At 44.5% G+C, this 9,839-nt stretch overlaps 1 long non-coding RNA gene across 1 annotated transcript; it reads left to right on the top strand.

Annotated features, from left to right (window-relative positions):
• Positions 1 to 685: 685 nt before the first annotated feature.
• LOC106039141 (uncharacterized) lies at positions 686 to 9,515 on the top strand. The gene is made up of 3 exons (XR_001209075.3): positions 686 to 1,134; positions 6,671 to 6,941; positions 7,038 to 9,515. It is a non-coding gene; the product is annotated as an uncharacterized lncRNA (long non-coding RNA).
• Positions 9,516 to 9,839: the final 324 nt, after the last annotated feature.

Genomic DNA, 9,839 nt, shown 5'->3' with positions numbered 1-9,839 from the left:
TGCCATTACTAGGCACCAATCTGCCATTTTATGCTGGTTTACAGCTCTTTGGAGTGCCATTGATCATCCGTTATCTGTGTGCAGCAACTGAAGCTGCTACAGGCATGAAGCACACACACAAAACAGTGCACAGGAGGCAGCAACGGCCCTTGCTGGCAGGAAAATCCTGAAGAGTGACATAAAAGCCTGCGTGCCTAAAGCAAAGGGTATCTGTAGATAGATTTGTCAAACTGGCTGTGAGAGCTGTCTCCCTCAGCAGTGGCCTGACCTCTGTGTTCATGGGCTCGCTCGACATAAGTGTTGCCCCGTGTCACAACACTCACAGAAACCATCTGCATCCAGAAATCACAGTACAATAGCAACATCATAGGTGATACTTTGTTCTTCCAGCACCGCAAAGCAGTCACAAAGGAGGATGTTACCCCTTCTTTTTTCTTTGATCTGGAAACCAAAGCATGCTGAGGTTAAATGAACTGACTAAAGTCGCATAATCAGCCAGTGGCAGGGCTGAGAATAGGCTCCATGTCCTTTCCTCCAGGCCTAAGATCTAACTCAGAACCATCTTGGGGGCAGAGGCAGGCTACCAAAGCTATACATCACAGCTCTACAGAACATGACATTTTTAGAACAAGCTCAGCCATGAACTTACCACAGTTTGTCAAAAAAAAAAAAAAAAAAGAAAAAAGGCAACAAAATTTTCTTATGAGAGATCCTGCCTGGGCAAGAGGGCAAAAAAGGGATTAAAGTGACATTTATAAATATTAATGGGCTTCTAAGCATTACAAAAGACCAAAGCCTGAATTCACTTTCAGGAACAGTTGCTGCACACCTAGTCAAAAATAAAGGAATGCTGTGAATAAGTGTAAACCTTTCACAGTTGTTTGATATGGCTAATATGCAGTCATTTTTCATCCACTTCAAAATGCTTTTAGGGAAATGGTGCTTCTTCCACAACCACACTTCCCTGGCTCTTACCCGTACTTCTTACTGCGTGCCCAAGGCACGTGAGGTTCCCTTTGCAGACCAGCAGCTTCACCTGTGGCGGACCGATGGCAACAGAGCAACTGTCTGCGGTGTTACCTGCAGCTGCCCTCTGCTGAAACGAGGCTCCCGGAGATGTGGGTCAGATTATCAGTGAGTTTATAGAAATTATATGTTATGTTATCTCGGTGGTGAACATGGTCTTCCACCCTAGGCATTGTGACACACCCAAGAATATTATGTAATGGGGAAACAACGTGTTTGATTCCAGGGAATGGTTACGTTGTGCCAAAACTATAATTTTCTACTCTGTCCTCAAAGGCAGTACCAGAAACCTCTCATTTCAGTCAGGATTTGCTGAGAGAGAGGGTCAGTTGTTCTAGGGTATTAGAGAAGGAAGGTTGATAGCTTTAAAGCTGTTTAAAGACCTGACTTCTGATGCAGTGTAAGTCATAGTCCCTTCTGATTTCAGAGAGAATTAGGCTCTGTGGATCTTCATGGCTCCGTCACCTAAATATGCAAACCTGGCCTTAGCGGCTGTCATGAGTGTATTAGCAGGTCTCTGAGCACAGAACACGCATTGCCCACCACATTTTATTAGCAATGCCGTCACTGAGCATGTTCAGCTAGTTACAGCACAGAGCATATTCCAACCGTATCGAGCAAACCAGTCCTCCCTGGGGGCACCGGCCAGCCCACCCCATCTGCCGTACAAGTTCTGCCACCCGCAAGTACAATTCGAGGGCAAAAACAGTGCCGGTGCCTGCTCCAGAACACCCAGATCTTTTCCTTCCATCAGAGTCAGCACAAAGACGGCCTGTGCCTGCTCTCCCTCCGCAACACAGAGGACGTCCCCTGTGAAGGTGCGCCCGGCGGGTGGCACTCCCTGTGGGACGTTCAGAGGGACACTCATGTCGCCCAACACTGCAGTGCCCGCAGGCTCTGCAGGCTGGCTGCTCGTGGCCAGCGCGGGGACAGCCGAGGTCTCCCAGATTCCCTTCGCGGGACACTGTGGTCTTGCTCTCTGTCCTCTCCCTCCTCCCCCCCATCCCCATCCCCGACCCAGTCTGCTGCCTTCTTTCACAAAATCCATAGAAATATAATTATCATGGAGATGTCTGCCTCTGGCGATGTTTTTCTTTGGAAATAATTATAATTGGCTGTGGCAGTTAAAAACTTATCGGCATAGACAGATGACAGACAGCGCAATCACATAAGCTTCCCTCTGAGAAAATGAAGCTAAAACCCATTTATCCTCCTAGCTGGGAACAAAGGGCTTTACTTTGAAGAGCCAGGCTGTGAAAACACGGAGAGAAGCCTGTTATGCCCACAGATTAAATTTGCGGTAGGTAACCGAGCACAAGGAATCCATTCACAGCAGAATGGCACTGTAGTAATTATAATAACACCACTCCTTTTATCTGAGGAATACCTAGCTAGGGACACTTCACCCTTTTCAGAGGCAGTGACTGGGGTCTCGAGAGGTTAACTGAGTGGCTGGATGCCACGCGGGCCTCAGGAGTGACTGGACCGCAGACAAGATTAAAATGTAAGCACATCTCCACAGTGTCTGCTGGGGCGACTTGCATTGGGAACCAAAGCCGGATGGAGTCACTTCCCGGAGAGAGCCATTAACTGCACTCTCCTAGAGAGGAAAAATGCCGATTCCTAGGTGTATCTGAGTCACATCTTTTGTCTGACAGCTGACGTGGTGCCCCTCGAGGAGCCTGCGCCTGGCCCGCTCTGCTTGGTGACCCTGCTGCTGAGGGGGAACCAGTGACCCGGTCAGAGTCACCCAGCCACCCTGCCCACCGTCTGAACCCACGTGTTTTTTTCCCAAATGATTTCAGCATCTGGCCTCTCTTATGGCTGAAGGGGTTTCTCATGGCATGCTGGTTGGGGACAGGTGGGGAGAAAAGTGGGAAGGCTTCGCTTGGTGCTGATTTAAAACATTTAAACAACTCATGCCATTTCTGAGATATCCTTAAGAGAATGAAGCTAAGTGAAAGTGGTTGTCCTATGGAAGTTGTTGATTACTCAGTATGCACAAGCAGATGATATCCTCAAATTCATCGAGACATGCTTGGATCTAATGGTCTTTGCAGAGAGACAAAGAAAAGTATTGCCAGCTGGCAGTCAGTTGTTGTGTGGGGGAGGGCTGAGAAAGGGACAGAGCTGGGGGGAAGATAGAAAAGGACAGAGGAATACCAGAAACAGAAGTGCCTGAAATGATTCCTATAGCTGTAATTCCCAGGGTTACAAATAATACTCCAGCAAACCCATAGTTGACATGCCCCACATGCAGCCACACTATTTCACTTAGCCCAGTGCACGCACTGCTCTGACAAACTCTTCTGCCTTTGGATGAAATTCTGAATTGTTTCTACATTATTTTTTTTTTTGATAGCCTTCTTGGCTCTCAACAGCTTTGCCTGGTTAGATTTCCCCTTCTAGCTAAAAAAAGAAATTAGACTGATCTCTTTTGGCAGCTGTGAAATGGTTGCATATTGTGTATGTTTTCTTGATGAGCTTGCATGAAATGGATTTTGGTTTCCTTTTGACGGATACACCACTTTTAGCACAATGTCCACACAAGATTAGCAAGTGCTTCATATTTAGAGCAATTTTTATGTGCGTATAATGTCATGTATGCTATTTCTATACAGTGTTATGTACCACGAGCAAAGTTGCCTGAACAGGGAAATGGAACTGGTTGAGGAACATTTCCCCAATAAATGCTCAATATGATTAGCGACGGTCTGGTTTTTGTTAAAGCTTCAGTCGATGATGAAAATTACGTGAGATTCAGGTTTTAATTCTTACCACTTCCCAGAGCCAAATTCAGGTGCTGTATGAAACCATCTGTACTGGGTCTATTCTAAGAGCGATTTAGCCTGGTGTCCTAATGCCTGCTCAGATATGGATGGCAGGGAAGAAGGTAAATGTGTGTGGTAGTTCTCAGTTTCTCACTTCCTCTGCCTCCTGTCCCTTTTAGCTCAGACTCCCCGAGCTCATGGTTTCTGCTTATTTTAGAGCCCACAACGGAGATAGAGGAGGTACAGCTTTCAGTGAACATGTCAGATATTACATTGAACAGCACCGTGGGTGAATGTGATTGCTCTGTCTTCTTGGGTGGTTATGTGCATCACCCTCAGTCTAGCCTGTGTTTCAGGGTAATGCTATTACAAGAAGAAAATCAATGAATGACAAAGGAGATGTTCTGTGGAAAAAGGGAAAAGGCCAAAATGAGTATAAAACAGGGTAATAATATCATATGAGATCATTATTATTATAATATCATGAAATAAAGAGGGCTGGCATTCTGCCATTCTCTTGTCCAATATTTCATTTAGCCATGAAGGGTTATTTTTCAAAATGATAGCCCAGGAGAGTTCATGTATGGGAGCAGGGGGAATCTATTCCCCGTTGAAATTAAAAGCTTTTGTGAGATTTATTTAAATTCATTTAATTGTTTCTCTGACAGGGCTTCTCAAAAGCAAATTCAAACGTAAGAAACACCAAGTACTGAAATAAATAGCAGCGTATTTTATTTTTAGTTTAGATATTATGTGCTGTGGACCTGCCTGCTTGGTGAAACACTTTAGTACTGGCAGGAGCCACTAGTGGCTAACGGACAGCCACAGGCTGGCCATGCAGGCTGCAGCTGGACCACCACTGAAGCAGGTCTAACTGCGGACTGCCAGCCAAAACATCCTACCTTTTGCTTTCTCTTTCTTCGCAAGGGACTGCTGAGCCGACTGTGTCCTTGTGCATTTGGGGGCAGGGCAGAGTTGGGGTCCGACCGGATTAGTTTTCAGCCTGACCTGTAAAGTGCACATCCCCAGCTGTGTGTGGAGGCAGTGGCAGAAAGGTGCTGCTGTGGAAACAAACCAGGCAACTGAATCTATCCACAGCTTCCAGTTCGATCAGCTTCAGCCAGCCGCAAAGCTGAACTCCCAGGACCGTAGGCAGAGTCGGTGCTGGCAGCTGACGATGAAATGCTGCCACCCCCAGCTTGGTGGGTCCGCCTCAGAGCCGTGGAGCCAGGGGCATTCTGGGCAGCCTGGCCCAGGCCCAGGGCATGCAGGCGTATGGTTGGGTCTGTGGTTCTGGGGCACTGTGCCAGGGAGGCAGGCAGGGCTCCAGCTGAAACCTAGCTCGATGTCTAAGACTGATAGCTTCAAAACAAGCATTTCAGTCACATCACGTGGGCGTTGTTCAAACTGCTCTCGGTTCCACAGGGGTATTTCCAACCAGCTCCTCATTACAGGTCTTCAGTTTGGAGGAGGGACAGTAAGGAAACGAGGACAGAGTAACTTCCTGAATTTTATGTGGCAACTTTAAATACAAGTTATGCCTCTCCTCAAGGAGCAGGTGGATGTTTCTCCAGCTAAACTTGATTTAAATATAACTGCCTTTAAACCTGGCATACCTGAAGTGGTAATTGTGAGTTTTTCCCTTTGACACCAAATATGAACTTGCAGACTGAAAAAATTAAAGTATTCAACAGAAACTCCACTAGAGTTATCATCAGTGAGTTGCAAAACCTATAAGACAGCTTTGTTTTTCCAATTTCAGTATTTCCTGTAAAAATGCTGAACATACAGTACTGAAAAATGAACTCCTCTTTATCTGTTGAGTAACTGCAGACAAATGCAGTTAATGTCCAACAAGGAAAAAAAAAAAAAAAGAGAAAATTAGTGCCCTGAAAAGGGTTACAGTCTGATTTTTTTTCCCTTTCCCCTCAATTAGTAGCCAAACAAGGACAATTTTATCCGTTTGTAGCTGTCACAAGCAGACTCTTGCTTGTACTCTTGCAACAGTTTACACTGATCTTAACTGTTTCTTTGTGGCTGGAGCAGATACTGTAATATCTCCCTGCATAACAACTGGAACAGCTCCAGCCATTCAGAGACCAAAACCTGAAAGAGCTGCTCTCAAATGAGGTCTATTTGAAAAACAGCATTATTCCAGCATATTCAGCTCACCAGACTTTGCCTTCCTCCTCCACCCTCCTATTCTCCTTCCGTTTATAATTTCCTTTACTTGTGTATCTGTTTCACATCCTCCAATTTTTTCTCTTATCATTCTCTTATCATTTCCTTTGATTTCTTCTTGGGGCCTTGGAGCACCGAAGGTAGCTGTAGTAAACTAAGCAGTGTTTGGGGTGTGTGTGGTGATGGGAGTGCACACGAATGCTGGCGGGAATGTACAACTTTGGTTAACTTACGTTAACGCTGTAACAAACTGTAATTTCACAGCAATCTGTTCTCCCCATCCCTGTTGCGTCTTTTTCCTTCTTCCTTTAAGCACACGGTTCCTTTTTCTGACGAACTGTGCTTCCCTCTTGCCCTTTACTCTCACGGCAAATATACTTGCTCCAGTGCTTTTGCTTCCTTGCTGACTTCCTCCTCCGCAATTCCAGCTCCCTTCTGCCCCTTTGGATCACAAAAGCAGCCTCATCCAGCTACTGCTGACTTTTCCCATGCTGCAGCTTTCTCATTTCTTTTCTGAGATCGCTTTCTCTGTGTGTGCAAGTCCAGTTGTTCCTCGTGTTGACCACCTCCTGTCCTCCAAGCCCATCCTCCATGGGAGTGACTATGACCAGCATGTCCTTAACCCTGCCTTTCTTCCCTGCACACACTTGGCACAGTTTCAGTTGCCTTTGCTGTGTCTGTCCCATTTCCAGCTCCTTCCAAGGCAGAGGCACCGGATGTCCAGTCTGCTTCTGAGGGCTGGCCACTGAGAGCAATGACATCCTTTTCCTGAGGCAACGTTTCATAGACACCCACAGCCACTTCCTCCCGACCTGGTGCTGTGTACGCCCAGTAACATGATCTGGGGAAGAGGAAGGTGCCGTTCAGTGATACGGGTAATACAGCTGCCCTGCCTAGTTGCGCGGTGGGAATGGAGATCAGCGGGGAAGTTTACACACCACGGACGGGTTCCTGGGTGTCCTGGTAAGTGTAATGTAAAATAGTCACTCAAAATAGCAATCACCACTTCAAAGATATGACTCGTTTTGACAAGTTCGTCTGTTTTAACTGTATTTCTAGGGCTCTAATGACTCACTATGAAAACCTCCCTGGAACATCATCACTGCACAGTTTGTGAAACGGAGGTAGGCCAGTGCCAGAATTAGCCCCAGATGGAGTCTTACCAAGACGCTACTTCCAGGAAGGCAGTTCTGAATGAAAGAGGACCCTGAGCGCTGACAGCTGTAACCTAGTATAGGGTGAAAAGCACCAAGAAGTGACTTCCAGTACTATCCTGACCAGCCACTGAAAACAGAAGCCTTCTTGTCTGGCTTTTGTTTTCAAATGGCCAATACGAACTGATAAGCACTGGCACCATTGTCTGGAATAAATGTGTTTTCAACCAGTAGAAGACTGGTGTGTTGTAAACAACTATCGCATGGAGTAAAGCATACTCAATCACAGAAGTACAAGAAAGGACACTTTTGGACCTAGCACACTTACGACAGTGAAAAGGAAGTATCATCATTCTCTGGGATGAAATATGAAATGGAGTGTTGTAAAATTACTTGATACACCTTTACGATTGTTGCATTTTTGCTGTCATAGCAAAGTTCCATCTTCTGCTTGTCAGAAGGTCCCTCATAAGTCACACACTTTGCACTAGCATTTTGAATTTCAAGTAACTAAAACACAAATGCCACGCTTCTTTTCAGAGGCAGACCTATTCTGCTGGTGCACAGCAAGTATGCTACTCTGTATGCTGTGGGTCCTCTTCATTGCTGTGGTCTTGAAGCTCTAGGTTGGGGTCACTGATAAAATCAGAAATGGCAAAATTGCATGTTCAGAGAGACTCCACTACTGCTGGGCCATAGGATAAAAGTCTAGGGGTTAAGGGGAGTATTACATTGTTCTAAAGGCTTCATAATGTGGCCTTATCTTCTCCCATTTCTCTTCTTCTCGCACGCTGGGACAGAACATTGTTTTTTCACAAACAAAACGTTCCCCTCCTCCTAGCCAAACCTCATGCTGATAAAGGTCAGGTTAACCTGCTTTGAAGCTCTGTGTATCACTACAGCTCTTCAAGATGCAGGTAAGAATGAAGTTTCTCCACAGAAACAAATACAGTTCAAATACAAGGGGTTTTAAAAATGACAACACAGCAATGTTGCCTCCAGAGAAAGAAATAAGTAGGTCCACCGAGAGTTCTGAGGGCTTAAGGTATAAAGATTATTAAAAGAGAGACAGTAAAGATGTTTAAAAAAAAAAAAAAGTGACATAGGAAAAGTAATCCTTACTTAGAAGATTGGGTAGCCTGCCCACAAGAACAATTCAAGAGATCAAGCCTACCAGATGCCTTGAATTTGTAAGCAGCTTGTGTGGTTTTTATTTTCATCATTTTATTTGATTCCTTCTGGGCACAGAAGCTACTACCTGGCTCTAGCACCACTTCCTCCTTCCCCCTTATTATAGTGATCAATGAGACACTGAATTTTGATTAGTTGCTTTTAGTAGACGGGTGCCAAGCACCATGGTGTTCACCTTCCTTCTGTCTGTAGCTGTAGTATCACATTGGGTTTGTCCTGCAGTCTGTGAGAGCAGTAGGGTTTTCTTAAATACTCTGTAGAAAAGCTAAGGTGTATGACGGGATAGGTGGGTCCAGCTTCCTGCTTCTCATCTCCTTGTGACGCCCACAGGAAACGATGCCAGCAGGCCTCCCCTCCCAGCAGCGGCCACTTGCATGTGACACTCTTACAGAGATGTATCAGGTACTTTCCACCCAGGTTAGCAGAAGCTCGGACAGATTAACTGCAGTTACATTCAGGTCATGCTGTCAAACTTTCCTTTGCAACCATGTAAGCTGCGGCTGTCAAAATTTGGGACGAACTGCCAACATAGCAGAAGAATTTGAGAGTTAAACTGGAAGCAGTTCTTAGCAAAGACTTGCAAGCACAACTGTGCAAAACAGTGTTCAAACCCACTCCTTTCTGTAACACTGCTATGTCAGCACAACTTTTAAATGTAGAACAAATGCTAAAAGCATACGTTTCAGTGAAACTGGAAAAGTGTGATGGAAGTACACAATCCTTTGTTGATAGGCACAAGACAGAATCTGGTCCTACCTTGCTCTCTTAGCTGTTTGAGGTTAATGAGAATTTGTTTTACCTCTATTGTGTTTTTGGCCCTTGACTATACAAGCAGTCGCTAAAGGACTGCAGGAGAAATTCTAACTACAAAATACAGAATTTTCATCGTTAAGTGCTTGAAAGGAATCATGATCATTAGAAGAAAAAACAGTGCACCTAAGAGAGATAAGAGGCCAAGGACTAAGTAGAAGCAATAAAGGGAATGTGACTAAGTGGAGGCATATCTTTTATATTTAAGCTAAGGTAATACAGAAGAGCTTTTCAAGTGAAGTTTTTTTCATTCTACTAGTTTAAATTTGTTATTTGCACATCAATCCTATACACAACCAGAGAAAATCTAATTGTATACCTACAATTGTATATTCAACTGTATATCTGTTCTAACAATTACTTGCAATCCTATTCTTCAATCAAGTTCTCACAAACTCATATGTAGTGTTAAGTACATTCTTATTAAAACAGAAATGTCAGAGTACTGAAGTACTTCTTGCAATAAAACTCTCCAAACCTACTACACCTTTCTGCCACATAGTCTTCTCAGAACAATAGGTTTTATTCTTTATTGCCAATATTAAACAGCTGAATATGACGAAAAACCCCAAATATGCTTTACTAGAGCACATAATAAGGGCATTCTACAGAAAGCTGAAATGAAATGGCTGCTACACAAACTAATGCAAAATTAGTAAATGACACTCTTAAGACCACAGAGTTTTCATTGTTTTTACCATTGTTT

The sequence above is a fragment of the Anser cygnoides genome, chromosome 1, assembly GCF_040182565.1.
Source record: "Anser cygnoides isolate HZ-2024a breed goose chromosome 1, Taihu_goose_T2T_genome, whole genome shotgun sequence".
Classification (NCBI taxonomy): Eukaryota; Metazoa; Chordata; class Aves; order Anseriformes; family Anatidae; genus Anser; species Anser cygnoides.
The sequence above is the reverse complement of the archived record's forward strand: the minus strand, read 5'-3'. Positions and strand labels throughout refer to the sequence as shown.